The sequence below is a fragment of the Macaca mulatta genome, chromosome 14 (assembly GCF_049350105.2).
Source record: "Macaca mulatta isolate MMU2019108-1 chromosome 14, T2T-MMU8v2.0, whole genome shotgun sequence".
Taxonomy (NCBI): domain Eukaryota; kingdom Metazoa; phylum Chordata; class Mammalia; order Primates; family Cercopithecidae; genus Macaca; species Macaca mulatta.
In genome coordinates, this window is record NC_133419.1 from 79,492,176 (window position 1) to 79,510,015 (window position 17,840).

The window sequence follows — 17,840 nt, forward strand, 5'->3', positions numbered from 1 at the left end:
TACTTTTCTAGTGAGTTAATTGCAAAATCCATATGGAGTGGAGAGAAAACATCAACCCAAGCTTGCCATGAAAAGCAGGGGAACAGAGGAAGTTTTCCATCTTGGCCAGCACAGCCTAGAGACGAGGCAAGGAGGGAGGACGATGCTGCTGCCCCACTTGCCAAGCTCAAGGCAAGTCACATGGTATTCAGGCCTCCTTACTCCCCCTTTGTTTTTTCTCTCATCTAATTAGACAAAAATCTAAGTTTTAGAAAACCATTGTGGGTATAAAGTATAGTTGATCAAATCTCAGTGTGCCTAAGAAGCACCTGGGAAGTTTATTTAAAATGCAGATTCCCAAGCTTCTCCCTCCAGAGTTTCATCCAATAAGTCTGGGCGCAACCCCAGAACTTGCATCCTGCTTGTGCCCAATGCAGGTAATCCACAGACCAAGGGTTAAGAAACGAAAATGCAAAGGGAAGGGCAGTAACTCATGAGTTAGAAGAATTTAAGATTGGTTCTTGGGCAAGTCATTTGTCAATCTCTTTTTTTTTTTTTTTTGAGATAGAGTCTCTCGCTGTCACCTTGGTTAGAGTGCAGTGGCACAATCTTGGCTCACTGCAATCTCTGCCTCCCGGGTTCAAGTGATTCTCCTGCCTCAGCCTCCCGAGTAGCTGGGACTACAGGTGCCTGCCACTGCACCCGGCTAATTTTTGTATTTTTAGTAGAGATGGGATTTCACTATGTTGGCCAGGCTGGTCTCGAACTCCTGACCTCAGATGATCCACCCGCCTCGGCCTTCTAAAGTGCTGGGATTATAGGCATGACCCATCATGCCCGGCCTCATTTGTCTCTTGAAGCCCCAGATTTCTTATCTCTACAGCAGGAATGAGAATACCTATCTCACAGGAACATTGACAAAATAACAGATATTGAAATCCCTTAACACAACTCTTGGCACATTGAAGGCATTCAAAGAAAAAGAAAAATCAAAGAAACAATTTACTTTTATTTTTCCTGGAGAAAATTCTTTTTAAAACTGGCCCAAGGCATCTTCACTCATGAATGTGAATACATTTTTGTATCTGTTTACAATCTACAACATCCAAAGAGTGGCCTTTGGGGATGCAGGCTCTTGTTTTGAAATCACTTTGAAGATGAAAAGGTGTCAAATCCTCCAGAGACTTGGTTGGTAGAAGTTAAGACAAATGTTTACTTTAATTTGGTGAGTTATAATTTATTAAAGGCTTTTGGAAAATGAAAGTACTATTTACATTGTCACAAGGGACCCAACAGTTTGGAATAGTTTGTAGTTAATTCATTCATTTGTTTAAGAAACATGTACTGAGCACCTGGGTGCCAGTCCTCTCAGGGCTCAGGGTCTGAACAATGATAGTAACTTGGTTCTCACCACAAACGGGGCTATAGAAGCCCAGGGAGCAGTGACTTCCCTCAGTCGGAGGGTCTGGGCCTTAGGAAGGTGATCAGCAGGAAATTACTCCATTTTGAAAGCACCCAGATTTATACACAATAGACCTGGTACCAAGAGATGTGTAACTTAGAATCCCTGGAGGTTACCCCTACCCCTTTAATTTCTTAGACACTTGGGAAGGGTAGGCAGACTCTCTTCTAAGCTTTCAGGCCCCAATATCCAAGTGCTTCATAGACACCTGGCTTTAGAGGTTCCACGGGTACTTCAGACTCAACAATGTCTAGCACTCAGCTTATTACTTCTCTCTACAGTCATGCTCCAGCATTTCCTTGCTGCATCCACACAGTTACCCTGCTATAGTCTGAAGGAGGTGGGGTCTTTGGGAGGTGATTAGGCCAAGAGGGCTCTTCCCTTATGAATGGGATTAGTGACCTTATAAAAGAGGCTTAAGGGAGCTTGTTCTCTCCTACCATGCGAGGACACAGAAGGCACCATCTGTGAAGCAGAGTGCAAGTCCTCACCAGAAACTGAATCTGTTGGTGCCTTCATCTGGAACTTCCCAGCCTCCAGAACTGTGAGCTATAAATTTCTGTGGCTTGTAATTTACCCAGTCTAGGATATTTTGTAGCAGCCTGAAGGGACTAAGACATGTCCCAGTCAAAATCCAGGCCACAAACCTGTGTCCATTTCCTTTCCTCCAACCCACATCTATTTAGTTACCAAATTTTAATCATTTCTTCCTGCTAAGTACCTCTTCAATCTGTCTGCATGATTACTATTCAGATTCTGGGAGCCACAGTCTGTCTCTATCTCTCCTCTGTCAGGTAGAACCAGGGTGATCTTCCTAAAATATGTAGGATCATATCCTTTCCTAGAAAGCTTTTCAGTAGCTTTCCCTCCCTACAGAATAAGGTTCTAACAACTACATGTGGTGCCCAAGCACGTCTTGCCACAAAAGTCACCTGCACTGAGCTCCCTCAGTCACACAGTACATGCATGTATGAGCATGCCGTGACATATCCTGGCTGGACTGCCAGCAACCCCACCCCAACCTGGGATATTCCAGTGAATGGCTCCCTCCTCTCAGAGCTCACATCATAATTCCTCTTTCCCCTCTCCAACACATTTTTTGATTCCCTCAGCTGTTAGTTAGGTCTGTTCACTTGTCTCTTCTGCTAGATAGAAACACCTCAGAGGATAACGTTCTATTGTGTTCATACCTCGGATCTTTTTATTCTATGTTGTGTAGAGACTTTGGGTGCTCATTGTATCTGGTTCTCCTCTGCTTCTGGCACATGGAAGGCACACATTTCCCTGCTCCTTTGTAGTTAAGTGGGGCCATATGAGTAATTCAGGCCTATGGGCTGTGAGAAGCAGCCAAAACGGGTATTTGCTCCAGAGTGGGTAGCTCCACAAGATGGTGGAGCTTCTGTTACCCTGGGTCCATGAGAGACTGTGTGGAACAAAGTCTCCCCCAGCCCCAAAGCATGTTGGGTACATAACATGAGAAATAAACTCTGTTAGGCCACTCATATATTAAGTTACCCGTGTGTTCATGTGTTGTTATGAACACCATAAATTACCCGTGTGTTCATGTGTTGTTAATTTGGCTGTTAACCTATGCTTTCTAATACAGAAATTTTACTTTTGTCTATAATCACTAAAACAGAACATGAAAATATCAGGTTCTCTATAAACATCTGATGAATGAATGAATGGCTGAATGAACAAATAAGCCTAGAAAAATGAACATGAGATCTAGAGTCAAAAGAAAATAGCCTATAATAACCACCCCCATATCTCTTACCCCCACAGTGGTACTCTTATCTCCATTTGGCCTCAGAGGCAGGATTTAACCTGTTGATTCCGCTCTCTAAAGTATCTCTGTACTGATGCCAACCCAAACTACATGCAGACCCTGGCTTATGGCTCACTGTCTAGAGAAGGGACACTGGTGACATATTTTGCTGATTTTGCACCAAGCCATAATCCCACTGACTTTGAACTTCATGCTTCCAGGGTTACATCTGGACTTGGTCCCAAGGATGGGGATTCCTGAGCTCCCTGAACCAATGGCTGCTAATTCTAACAGCTCTCCCAACCCCATCAGATTAAAGAATGGCCTCATTAGACCAAATATATTTTTACATGCAGGGAAAATATTCAATAATTATCCTTAAATCTTTCAACACATTTCAGTTAAGCACAAAAGCAGGGCTGTGAGTTTTGGATGAATTCTACATATTTTCAAAAACAAACACAAACATAAAGAATGTCATTCCAAAGTCACAGGTTCGTGAAATTACTGCTTGGCAAGAAGGTCAGGGCACTAATAAAAACGTCTAGCAGGAAGAATCTAGCTAATCAGGTCAGAGGGATCCCTGTGCAGCAGTGCTGAGAAGGGAATAGGGTGGAGCACCTAGGAGGCGGCAGGACTGGGTAGGGAAGATGGTAGAGCCTTCAGCCAAAGGACGCAGAGGAACTGTCCTTACCCAAGGTCTGTTTTGCTAACATGTCAGTAATACATGATTTCTGTAACCTCTAGCTGTGCTGTGCTTAAGTTAGCTTGTGAGTGCTGGGCCTGAAACTATTACGGAGGAAGCACATCGTACTAAACACAGAATGGGTTCATATCCTATTACATTCCTTAAGAGCTGTGTGGCTTTGGGTAAGTCTCCTGTTTTTATGATTTTTTAGTTTTCCCATATATAAAGTAGGGGTGAATATAACATCCCAGTGATTTGAGGATTACACAGACTACTTGGGTTAAAATGGAAAACACACTTCAGCAGCATATTAGTCTGCATCCGCTAACCCCAAACACATTTGTAGCCCTGTGGCCTGATCCCATGGATGTACTCAATAAATGAATGCTGAAGTGAATAAAGTGAATAAGGCCTTGGGTTGTGTTTTTAAAGTATGTTTATTATAGAAAAGTATACATAAAACTCATCATTTTAACTATTTAAAAGCATGTAATTCAGAGGCATTTAGTACACCCAATGTTGTGCAACCCTCTTTACTACCTGGTTCTAGAACATCTTTGTCACTCCCCAGAGAAACCTCCATACCCATTAAGCAGTTGTTCTCTTTCCACATCCCCAAGTCTATGATGATTTTAGCTAAAATCAATACTTTAAAACATGGCTGGAGGATATTGCATTGGTGAGAAAGTTGGCAGGGGCTGGTCGGGCAAGAATTGATTTCCTGAGTGTCCACTGCGTGCTCCTCTCTGTGGGAGGCACAGGTAGATGCACGATCACAGCTCCACTGGGCATGTGCAACACTATGAAGGAGGTTGTGATCCGGAAATGTGAAGAAGCACAGTGGAGTTGGAAGCTGAATTAAGGGAGAGTGGTGAGAGACAGGGTCAGTGGAAGGGGCTTGGTGCAGTGAGATTGGGATTTAAGTCCGTGAGTCGACGACTAGAGGCTCAGCCCTTTCCTCTCCTACCTAGTGTGGTTTGAGGATGCTTTTAGGAGGAGAGAGACAAGGAGACATGCACCCCAACCCCGTACTGACAGGTCTGCAGTGAAGGGCCCTGGCCTGGCTGCTACTGGAGCTCAGGCTGCAGAGGAGCTCAGGCTGCAGAGAAGCCCGGCTTGGAGGCAGGCAGCCACAGACAGTTAATGAGTGATTTATTGGTGCTGCTGCAGAAGCAGCTTCTCTGGGACCTGTTCCTAATTAACAACCACCAACTGGATGATGCCTCTTTTTTTTTTTTTTTTTTGAAATTAGAAAAAGCCCCCAAAGCCCTTCTTCCTCATCTTAGTGGGAAGAAATACTTCACCTTTGCCTGCTGGTTAATTCTAAAATACAACAGGTATTTCGCAGAAATCCCCACCCACTCCTTCACTCCAGTGCAGACACGCACAAACACACCCTCATGTGGAGTCAAACCCACACACTCTTGCTCACGTGTTCCCCACACAGTCACACATTTGTTCCTGTGCTAACGTAATTGCACTGACATTGTCACACACTCACACTCATATGCTGTCGAGTGCATCTGCACTTTGTACTTGCAGTCGCTCTTACACACGCATTCCCACACAGCCACATCTCCTGCTGTTCTAGGCAAGGCCACAGGGTCACACACGGTCTCAGGCAGGAATCTTCCCTGTGGCATCACGTCTCTGGTGAAGGGGCTGACTCACTTAGAAGGGGCCTAAGATGGTGTGTCCTGGCCCAGCCTGGTCAGCTGTGAGATGCTGTGAGCCAGGGAGATAGGACGGAGTTGTAGCCAGGCCTCAGGGGCCCAGCATGGAGAGTGGCAACTGCTCCATCATTCAGAACAAAACAGTTTCTTCTGTTGCAGTTCATGGGGCACCAAAAAACTGCAAACTTAAGACCCAGGCTTCCGAGGGGTGGGGAGTTAACAGAGCCTGTCATAGTGCCTGGCACCTAATGGGGTGTGCCTGGCATCTGTTATGGGATGAACTCTTCCCCCCCACAAAAATGACATGTTGAAGTGCTGGCCCCCAGAACTTCCAAATGTGACCTTATTTGGAAAGAGAGTTGTTGCGGATGTAATTAGTTAAGATGAGGTCATAGCAGAGGAGGGTGGGAATCTACTCCAATATGACTGGTGTTCTTATAAGACAGCAGCCACATGAAGACAGCACCATGCAGGGAGAATGAATCCATGTGACAATCCAGGCAGAGACTGGAGTGATGCAGCTGCAAGCCAGGGAATGCCAGAGATGGCGGCAAGCCACTGGAGCTAGGAAGAGGCAGGGAAGCATTCCCCTACAGGGTGCAGAGAGAGCATGGCCCTGTCCATATCATTATTTCAGACTTCCACCCTCCAGAACCATGAGACAACGAATTTCAGTTGTTTTAAGGTACTTGGTTTGCGGTAGTTCGTGACGGCAGCCCTAGGAAATGAATACAACACCCAGTAAATATGAGTTCTATTCTCTTGTTTTTTCTTTCTGGGCCTCTGTCTAGTATTCAGAAACATGGGCTTGATGATTCATCAAGATGCGATGAGAACCCATTCTAATCTATACACATTTATGGAATTTTATGTGCCAGGCCCTGATTACACAGAGATAGATAAACCATGGCTTTGCCTAGATTGACACAGATCTGTGAAAAGGTTTCACGGTATTATCTTGAAATAATAATTAAAAGTAACGGCAAAACCCGCAATTACTTTGCACCAACCTAATGTAAAGTGGACCACCGAAGAAAAATAATACCTCTGACCAAGAGACAGACTTAAAAAGGACTTTGAATTCTCCCTCCCTCCACAAAACAATGCTGGACCTCTGACAGGGACGACGAGGTCACCCATCAGTTCTACTTAAAAGGTTTCACCCCAGCTTTTGAGCTCTAGATATTGAGTTTCATGAAGACACTGTTGTGGTGGAATATACAAAGCTAATCAATAGTGGGCAGCTCTTTTTCATATTAATTAGCCAGCTGTGCAGGAATAAAAAATACATCAAGCTCACTCGTGCTCTCTGAGGATGCTCACTTTGCTGGTGCAATGACAGCAGCTCCCGGGAACCACCACTCCCTGCCAGGGCCTCGGCTTCTGTGGGCCGTGACAGTCTGTGGTCCTGGAAGTGCTCTGTCTGTGAACACACTTCGGATTTGTCTCAGAGCTCTTAGGCTCCTTGGACTGAAACCAGTCTCAGCTAACAGCTCGGCAGCCCTTCTCTTTCAGTGCTCATGTGTCAAGGGGGCCTAGGGTCGTGGGAGAATGCAGGTTTGGAGTCAGGCAGATATCTGCATTTGAATTCAGCCTTATTAGGCAGGTGGACTGAGGACTGGCACTTAATTTGTTTGAGCTCCTATTTCTGTAACTGCAAAAAAAGAAAATACCAATTTTGCAGAGATTTTAAGAGGAGAATGAAATGAGATGGTATATTTAAATAGGCTTATGTAATATCTGACCTGTAATAAGTACTAAATAATAATTATTAAATCATTATTGAATAGCACTTAATTAATATGATAGCACCTATTAAGTTATTTTCATTATTATTTTTCCTAGACACAGATTTATCATGGCCACAGGTCACTGAAAGCTCGTGAAGCCCTGTCATACCTGGTACAATTTTTCTTTTCATTTGTCTCTTGGTTTGGGATAAGAAAGCAAAAACCAGTCCCTGACAGCCAGGAGCTGGCCTGGCTCTCACAGTGAGGCGGTGGCATTCACCTGCTGAATATCAACAATTTCACATACCAACCTCAGACAAGGCAACTCTGACTAGAATGGATCAAGACAAAAATAAGGTCACTCTACAGTCATGTCTGAACTCAGACAAAAAACACAATAACATTGCTCAAACCACACAATGACCAAACACTCCCCATCCTGCCTAACATGAGTGACTGCCGCCTCTTTTCCAGTGACCACTTTAACTTCACATCATTCTTCCTGCCTTCTACACAAGATTTATGAAGATATCCTGGCAGAAAATTGCCTATTCCCTGACAGTATCCAGTCTAGAGCAAAGCCCTGATCCTGGACCCCGCCCCCAAATCATGTGACACAAGGCCCAATCCTGCACATCCTTTCTAACACCCTCTACCCAGACCCTAATGGCTCTGCATCGGGTGGTGCTTCTGTGCTGCAGAGAGTTCGTGATCACGTCTTTGTTCAGCTGACTATATGTGAGTTTCTGGTAGTCTTTGGCTGGATTGTACTAACGGAGGTTTCAGTGTTACCCTGACCTAGGAGGAAGACTGATTTGGAGTAGCAACACATCTGGGCCTTTTCTGGTCCCATCTACCAGATAAAGCCTTCTCCCTAGCCTACTTTCTCTATCAAACAGGGATCCTGACTCCACAACCTTTAAGTTGCCTCTTTTGCCATTGGAACTCCTGAAAACCACATTACAGGATGGGCAGGGGGTGAGAGGCCATTCTGGTAAGCATTCTTTCGCCTGTGGTCCCATCCCAGATCTCCCTTGGTCGCTGCTTAGAACTTCAGGGGACCTTAGGCATCGTTTCATCCTGTTGCCCAAGCAGAGCTGGATTTCTCCCGCTGATTCTCTGGCTGCTGGTTACCCAGAGGAGTTCCCAGCACTGATGTATGTGTAGGTAGGTGTCTGTCTTCTGTACACCATGAGCCCCTGGGGTAGAGAACATGGCAGCTCCACTTAGCCTTCCTGCAGCCAGGCAGCACTAGCACCTTGCCTGGCACAGATGGCTGAATGGGAGCAGCACATAGATAGTCACCGGGCAGCACAATTCCCTCCCCCAGTCCCCAGTTCATCAATACAACTATGGACCAAGTAGCACTGGCCCACTGTGAGGGTCGTTTGGACAAGGCTTTCCCCCGCCTACTCAGGATGCATCATTTCATTTTTCTCTCTACTTTCATGATCAGTACTAGCGGCGAGCTTTATCAGAATTTCTCATAAAGTTTATAATCACTCTCTAAGAGTTACTGCATGAAGGACGATGAGTAGAGAAAGAACTACAAGGCTGGCCTGAGAAGTATATACTAGGGGGTCTGTTGGGGCCACTCACAAATCAAATAGGAAGGCAGTCCAAGAGGCAGGGGGCAGAAAGGAGTTAACATAGCAGGCTGGAGACCGCGTCCTTAGAAAGCTCTGCTTGCAAGGCTGGCCTTGGGCTGGTGCCTGAGAACCTGGCTGGTAAACAGTTGCCTAGGTCCTAAATGATAGGAGGGGCTATCTGTGCCTAGATTGTATTGTGCCTAGATTGTACCAATAATGAGTTTATGTTAAACACCTTATTTCCTTCTGGGAGTCTGGAATTTGGTACATGCTAGGCAGAGGGCACCTATGTGACTAGCCCCTGCTTAACACTTAGGGCCCTGAGTCTCTCTTGAGCTTCCATGGTAAACAGCACTTTGTAGGTGTCATCACAGCTCCTGGCTGCGGGAACAGAGCACTTCCTGCATGACTCTGCTGAGAGAAAAACTCTCGGAAGCTTTGGCCCGGCTTCCTTTGATCTTTGTCCCATGCACCTTTTCCCTTTGCTGATGTGCTTTTCTTTCCCCTTTGCTGTAACAAATATTAATTGTGAGTCCCACTCTATGCTGTGTCCTGCAGTGCTTTTAGCGACTTGAGGAACCTTGGACACATCTGAACCCAGGCTCCAAGGCCAAAGGGCCACTGTCTGTCAGGATTTAGAGCCAGGGCATGGGCTCAGGTGCCCCGGACCGGGGAGATGATGTCATGATTTATGAAATGTCAGGTGTTAAAGGGCATTGTGAGCTATTATGCACTCCCTAAATGTGAATAATAATGGCCAGGCTGCCAGAGCAGACTCTTGAAGAGCTTTTGAAATCTGGCTGGGGAAAAAATGACACAATCTTTTTTCAAAATAAAATCCATCTTTTAGCACTAGCTCTAGTGTTGAGGTTATAAATTATTGAAGGCTGTGGATGCAGGTAGAGAGAAGGGTAAATCCTTTGGGCTTAAATGGTTTCCCTCTTTTTGCTACCAGGTGAGGCTGCATGCAGAGTGAGAGATGCCTGGAGGCACCTCACTTCTAATTGCTGTCTAACTTCTGACTTAGCCCATTTGGTTCCTATTTGAAGCACCTTCTTCTGTACTTTCACAGCCCACTTCACACCCATGAGGGCTCTTCTCTCCTCCCTCTTGCATCTTTACAAGGAGCTGGAACTGCAAAAAATTTCCCTTTGTTTATACCACGCTTTGAACCTGGTTTGTTCCATACACTTATTTCCTTTTTGGAGGCACATTCAGGAAAGCAATTTGTTTTGTAGTTAAGGTACTACACAAACTAAGTACAGCAAACTCATTTAGGAGCCAGGCTGTGAGCGATGGCAGAAAGAAAATCCCTCTTCAGTGTTCGGGACGGAAAGGGTTTGGCTATTTATTTGAAGGAGAGTTTCTTCCAGAAGAAGGATCCTTCTCACAGAGCAAACTGGGAGAAAGCAGCCTGAAGAAAATCAGGCTGACTGGAGCCTTTTCACACTTGGTCCTGGTACCTAGGGAATCGTCTCTGGCAGTTAGAGCCAGGCTGACCAGCTGCCAGAGAGAGTTATGAACAGCTGTGCATGGGTGTGGAGTCAGACAGACCTGGGGTTGAATCCCATCTCCGCCATGTGCCAGCTGCATGATCTCAAGAGCACTTCCAAACAAGAATGAGGGCGATATCTACCTCAAAGCTTGTCACAAATGTTAAACAAGATATGAAAACACTTTGTAAATCATGAAGTGCAATGCATTTAACAACAGCATACACTTATATAATACTTCCTGTGTGCCAGACACGATGCTAAGTGCTTTAGCTTTCTTACCTCATTTAATCCTTACAACCACACTGTGAGAGAGATACCCCATTTTACAGGTGAGAAGACCGAGGCATGGAGAGATGAAGAGACCTGCCTTGTTTAACACAAGGTAACATAGCTAATAAGTGGAAGTGCTAGGATTCCAATCCAGGCAGCCTGGCTCCAGAGTGTGTGCTTATAAGTTGGAGTCACCAAGTGTGTGTTTGCAGTGGCTAGTCTGATACACTGACACCTTTTTAACCTGAAAAAGAACTGGCAGTCATTCACTCAAGTAGTTCTATATTCCTGTCTCCATCAGGTAATATGATTAGGGGTAAGAGCTCTGGATTTGCATAGCCCTGGGTTAGCTATCAGCTTTGTGACTGGCTAGCTGGCAAGTTCCTTATGCTTTTGAGGCCTCAATTTCATCAGCTCTAAAATGGGAATAACAACCCCTATTTTTCTTCTTCAGCTTTCAAGTTCAGGGGTACATGTGCCAGATGTGCGGGTTGGTTACATAAATAAACATGTGTCATGGTTAGCTATTCTTCCTGATGCTCTCCCTCCCCATTGCACCAACCTCCGACAGACCCCAGTATGTGTTCTTCCCCGCAAAGTGTCCATGTGTTCTCATCATTCAGCTCCCACTTATAAGTGAGAACATGCAGTGTCTGATTTTCTGTTTCTGCAGTTTGCTGAGAATAACTGCTTCCAGCTCCATCCATGTCCCCACAAAGGACATGATCTCATTCCTTTTTATGGCTGCATAATATTCCATGGTGTATATGTACCACATTTTCTTTATCCAGTCTAACATTGATGGACACTTAGGTTGTTCCATGTTTTTGCTATTGTAAATAGTGCTGCAATGAACATACGTGTGCATGTATCTCTATAATAGAATGATTTATATTCCTTTGGGTATATACCCAGTAATTAGATTGCTGGGTCAAATGGTATTTCTGCCTCTAGGTCTTTGAGGAATTGCCACACTGTCTTCCAAAATGGTTCAACTAATTTACACTCCCACCAACAGTGTAAAAGCATTCCTTTTTCTCTGTAAACTTGCCAGCATCTGTTGTTTTTTAACTTCTTAGTAATAGCCACTCTGACTGGTGAGAGATGATATCTCATTGTGGTTTTGATTTGCATTTCTCTGATGATCAGTGACGGTGAGCTTTCTTTCATATGTTTGTTGGCCACATGTATGTCTTCTTTTGAGAAGTGTCTGTTCATGTCCTTTGCCCACTTTTAAATGGGGAACAACCTTTGTTTTATAGGCTGATTATGGTAATGAAATGAATAATACATGCACACTATCTGGTTCACTGTAACTGTATAATAGTGAGCATTGCTCCTGTAATTATTGACAGGTAGAGTTTATGAGTAAAAAGAAATAGAGAAAGGAGCAGGGGGGATGTGGCGAGGGAGGGAGGGAGGGAGGGAAAGGGGGGGGAGGGAGGGAAAGAGGGGGGGAGGGAGGGAGGAATAAGCAGTTAACAGCAGCATCCATCACAGCTTATACACCCTTTCAGAGTCCCCTGGGGCCGCCATCTGCTGGCGCCTCAGCCAATGGCAGCACTTCAGCTGCCACTGTGGCCAGTCGGTCCATTGAATTCTGCTGCCTAGCACCCATTAACTGCTTGTCTTGCCTTCCTCCCACAGACTACTCTGGAGACATGACTGCTAAGTACAGCCTGCCTGAGAGCCTTCTCAGGAAGCACTCCTGCTTAGAGACCAGGTATGTCTCCTTGCAGCTTGTTGGGAGGCACTGGCCAGCATGGTAACCCATCACCTCTCTCTGCTTCTCATCTTTCTTTGTCTCATGTTCCTGAGTTTACTTCTCCTAAATAAAGCATCAGCTTTTAATCTTTGCCTCAGCTCTGCTTTCTAGGAAACCCAGACTAAATCAGGTTTATTAAGACAAGAAGATAGTAATTATATACGCAAACAAACTCTTTATAAACAAAATCTGATAACCAGTTGGGCACCCTCTAAAGGATCCTTAAAGTCAAAATTTGGCAGAGGCGGGACTTGAGGTTCTTGACAAGTTCATGGTTAGTTAGTTATCCAGGGCAAATGCATTATGAATGTAGGTTCCAGCCAGACCTGCAGCTTTATTTATTTAAGCTGTTAGTAATTCAAAGCTAAAGGCAATTGTAGTCTTCTCAAGAACAAGATCACTCCAGATGTCATGTCTGTTCTTACCTGAATCAGAGAAGGCATCTGTCACCTTTAACTTCTCCCTGCTTAAAATTTCCCTGTGGTACCTGTCACCTTCAGGACAAAGGCTGAACCCTTGAGCCAGCAATTCAGAACCATCCCCTGCCATGACAGAGCCCAGCTCTCCTCTCTGTCCTCATCTTTTCTTAATCTCACAGGCTTCAGCCATAATATATCTTTGCTATTTCCTAAACAGTCCCCACCAGCCAGGAGACAGACCCACGCTCTCTGACTGCTAGTCCAATGCCCCTTTGCCTCATTACTGCTGCTTCCCACCATCAGAGGAAGCCGGGCTTGTCACTTTGGGGAGAGTTTCGGGAAGGTCTGGTCATCTCTAAGGGCTCTTCCTGAAAGAGGTATTTTGTGGGGTATGGGTAATTGCTGCCTCCTGGGCTTCATGTATCAAACCCATATGAACACCTGGAGCCCCTCTTCATCCTTTGCTCCCTATGCTCCCTTCCAGACTGAAGTCAAAGGAAAGCAACCCATTACTATATGGTGCTCTGTCCATCTGCCTGGGTTGATTAGTGTGAAATTAAAGTTGTGGTAAGGATCTATGGGTTGGCAGAAGCCCAGATTTCTCTTGACATGCTAGTTTCATGTTGTGCCCATTGTTATCTGCTCTGGATTCCTCTCCAGTTGCCTTTGTGCTCAGTGGAGAGATCCAGGTGGGTCCATGAACCCAGCTTATGCCTCATCCAGCCCCTGTATCTTCCTAAGTCAGCTCTCCCTGTTTGGGGATGCTTTTCCTGCTGTCCTCACAGCCCAAAGCTACTCTATGACTTATTAATCATCCCAATGACCATTTACATAAGAGGGAGAGGGGAGAGGAGAGATGTACAGGTTCTACAAATTAGGGATTCCAGCTTTATCATTGTACAAGCTGTGTGACCTTGATTAAGTCTCTGATCCCGGAGTCAATCTTCTTTCAGCTGAATCATGAGCCCCCGCCCAGATATTTAGTCATTCTCAGAAAGGGGACCCTAGAAATACTAGGCCAACAGTTTTTGACCAAGACTATTGCATCACAAATCATGGTATTTTTGAGCTAAGGGGTCCTTGAAGGAAGGGAATTAACATTCACAAGGTCCAGCCATATTCCAGGACCATCTTTTTTTTCTTTTCTTTTTTTTTTTTTTTGAGACAGGGTCTTGTTCTGTTGCCCAGGCTAGAGTTCAGTGGTGCAATCATAGCTCACTGTAGCCTCGATCACCCAGGCCCCTATCTCAGTCTTCTGAGTATCTGGGACTTCAGATGCACACAATCATCCTTGGCTACTTTTTGTTGTTGTTATTTTTAGTTCGAGTTATCCTCCTACCTTGGCCTCCAACGTGCTGAGATTACAGGCATGAGTCAGGGTGCTTGGTCCCCCGTTACCATCTTTTATGCTTGTTTTTCTAAAATCTATAATAATAAATATATTTTACATGACAGTCGAGTACATGTATTGTGTGTATAACTGACTGGCCGGGCACAGTGGCTCACGCCTGTGACACCAGCACTTCGGGAGGCCGAGGTGGGTGGATCATCTGAGGTCAGGAGTTTGAGACCAGCCTGGCCAATCTGGTGAAATCTTGTCTCTATTAAACAAAAAATTAGCCAGGTGTGGTGGCAGACACCTGTAATCCCAGCTACTTGGGAGGCTGAGACAGGAGGACTGCTTGAACCCAGGATGCAGAGGTTGCAGTGAGCCAAGATCACACCACTGCAGTCCAGCCCAGAAAATAAGAGCGAAACTCCATCTCAAAACAAACAAACAAACAAACAAACAAAAAAACCAAAGTGGAACTGGAATAAAAATTTTATAAAATAATTCTTATCTTACTATATGCCCTACACTTTATTCTGCTTCTCTCTATTCTATTTATTATATTATTATTATTATTAATTTATTTATTTTGAGATGTAGTCTTACTCCGTTGTCTAGGCTGGGGTGCAGTGGCATGATCTTGGCTCACAGCAACTTCTGCCTCCGAGGTTCAAGTGATCCTCCCACCTCAGCTTCCTGAGTAGCTGGGACTACAGGCATGTACCACCACACCCAGCTAATTTTTGTATTTTATTTTTAGTACAGTCGGGGTTTTACCATGCTGGCCAGGCTGGTCTTGAACTCCTGACCACAAGTGATCTGCACATCTCGGCCTCCCAAAGTGCTGGGATTACAGGTGTGAGCCACAGAGCCCAGCCTATTTAATATTATTGTAAATGGTGCTGAGCTATAACATTTATTTCGTGACTGGTTGACCCAGAGTTTCGAAAACACTGTCCTGCTCTTTCACATGCATGATCACCTTCCACCCTTATTACAACCTTAGGAGGTAGACATTCATTCATTCCCAGGTTGCAGATGAAGAAACTGAGTTTCTCCATTTCTTCATCTCAGTGAGATTTAGTAATTTGCACAAAATCGCCCAATTCCTAAGTAGCTGAATTGGGATTCCAAGTTTGACTCCAAAGCCTATCCTCCTTCCAAGTTATTTCACTGTCTGAGATTCCACTGACCTTTTTTGGCTGATGGGGAAACTACAATAATGCTCAGAGAGAAGTGACTAGGTCAAAGTCACACTAGGACTGGTGACAAAGCCTAAAATTGAAACCAAATTCATCTCTAGACTCCACACATCTGGCACTGGAACAAGGCTCCCATAGGCCGGAAGCTTCTTTCCCAATGTTGGTTATTCTCTTTCTTCCCTGAAGTCATCCTGGGTCAGATGAAGTTCAAGCAGCCTCAGAAACCACTCTCCTTGGACAAAGCAGAGCTTACTGACAGGGAAAAATGTTTCTGAAATATCTTTCGTCAGGAAGTTTGTCATCATGCACATCATTGCCTCCACTGGAATTGAAAGTTGTGTTGTCTCAAATTAAAAACAAAACTCTCATTTGCTGCACCTCTCTGCACACTCAGCGGGTCTCAACTGAGTTTCAGGAATGCAATCTGTCTTAATTTAGCATGGCTCTGAGCCTTCATTTTCCTCCCTTTCCCTTTCAGAAGCAAGGTGCTGTCGTGTTAGTATGTGCTGCCACCAGGGAGAGTCACAGAGCTTGCCAGTGGGAAGTGGTTATAGGGTGCAGTTAATCTGGGCCAGGACTTCTTAAAGGGACTCCTAAGAACAACAAAGCTAGTAGCCGTCAGGTGTTGGCTCCCAGATCACAGGCAATTCCAGCCAATGTGGTGCTATGCAGAGGAGGCCCCAGGTCAAACTTCACTAAGGCAGCTTGAGGCAACCAAGCAGAAGGTAGGACTAAAATTATGGCTTAAAGGGAAGCTGAGATTGTATGAAAAAATGATGGTTCCCAAGAGTCTTATGTGGAAGACAAGGCAAGGCTGGGTGAGGGAGTCAGGCAGCAAGGTCAGAAACCAAGATGATCGGCAGCAGGATGGAGCGTGGTGGGAGGAGTGGGCAAGGGATGTGGCTCATCACCAAAGCCGTGGACTGAGAACAAGAAAGCACCGGGTGTGGCATGGGACAGGCCATGGCTAAAGGACCCTGAACTGGGCCAAGGTAGCAGTGAGGCTGGGAGAGGGATCAGGGGCGAGCCCCTCTTCCTTACAGTACTGGCAAGTCATTTTGGTCACAGAATATAAGAGTACTGAAGTCATCCTCAATGCTAACAAGATGGTGGGGAGCAGCAGGGAAGAGAAAGTTCTATCCACTTCCACAGGTACAGGTACTACCCTCACTGCCGCACCTCAGTGAACTACATCCCTTGCCCATTCCTCACCTATGGCTCACTCTGACCTGAGCACCTGTTGTTTCTCTCCTGCATGACTGCAATAGCTGCCTACTTCTGCCTACTTCAGCCTTTGCCTGTGAGTCTACTCTCAACACAGCTTCTAGAATGATCCCGTTCAAGTATTAGTCAGACCTCATCACTTCTCCATTAAGAACCCTCCGTGGCTCCCCGGCACTGGCCTGCACACACCCCTATCCCCTCCCCTCTTTGGCCTCCTCTACCATCTAGCCACTCTGGCTTCCTTGCTGCTTTTCAAACTAGCCACACACAAGCTTCTGCCTCAAGGCCTTAGCACCTGCCTTCCCTCTGCCAAGATTGCTTTTCTTCCAGATATCTTCACAGCCTGCTTTCTCACCTATCGCAAGGCTTTGTTCAAATGTCACCTTCTCTGTGAAGCTTTCTCTGGCCACCGTTTTACAACTGCACCTCCCTTCCCCACTGCCCAGACACACCCTGGGACTCACTGTCCCCCTTTCTGTAACAACTGTTATAGAGAAACATTCTATGTTATTTATTTTTTACCTTGTTCATCATCAATTTTCCCACTAGAATGTAATCTCCATGAGAGGGGGCAGTTTTGTCTGCTTTGATCATTGCTGGAACCCCAGTATCTAAAACAGTGCCTGGTACATAGTAGGTACTCAACAAATAGTTGTGGAACGACAGACAATCCAACTAACTTGCAAACCTTACCTCCCAGTACACTCTGCCCCAGTATTCCCAGGTGCATTCGCTTATGTTCTAGCCTCATGTGACACACCTTCTACTGGTTTACCCCCAAGTTTTGCTCACAAAGAATGCCCCCTCTTAACCCTCTTTGCCTGTTACAGTCCTTTCCAGCCCTCAAAACCTAGGGACCAGCACTGCTTCCATAAAGCTCTCTCAGATACCCTCTGATGGGATATTTCTCTTAACCCTCTAAAACATGTACTTCAAATGTCATTTCTCTAGCATGTCATAATTTCAGAGTAGCCCAGTATGATCTCTGGGTCCTGATTACTTCTAATAGTTTATGGGTTCCCTTTCTTTTCTGGAAGTTTCTAATATTGACAAAGAAGTTTATATTCTGGATATAGCTAGAATCATCTCCTAGACCTCATATATTTTTTGGGTTGAGCTAACATAAACATGTCTCTATAAAAAAAAAAGACTGTAGAACATGGTGGTCGAGAAGGATAATGGGCCGGGTGCGGTGGCTTACACTTGTAATCCCAGCACTTTGGGAGGCTGAGGCGGGTGGATCAC

General features: G+C 45.3%; 1 protein-coding gene across 2 annotated transcripts in view; it reads right to left on the reverse strand.

Moving 5' to 3' along the window:
- The window catches only part of TENM4 (teneurin transmembrane protein 4), a 792,376-nt gene that overhangs the window by 391,347 nt on the left and 383,189 nt on the right, over positions 1-17,840 (reverse strand). The window lies entirely within an intron of this gene.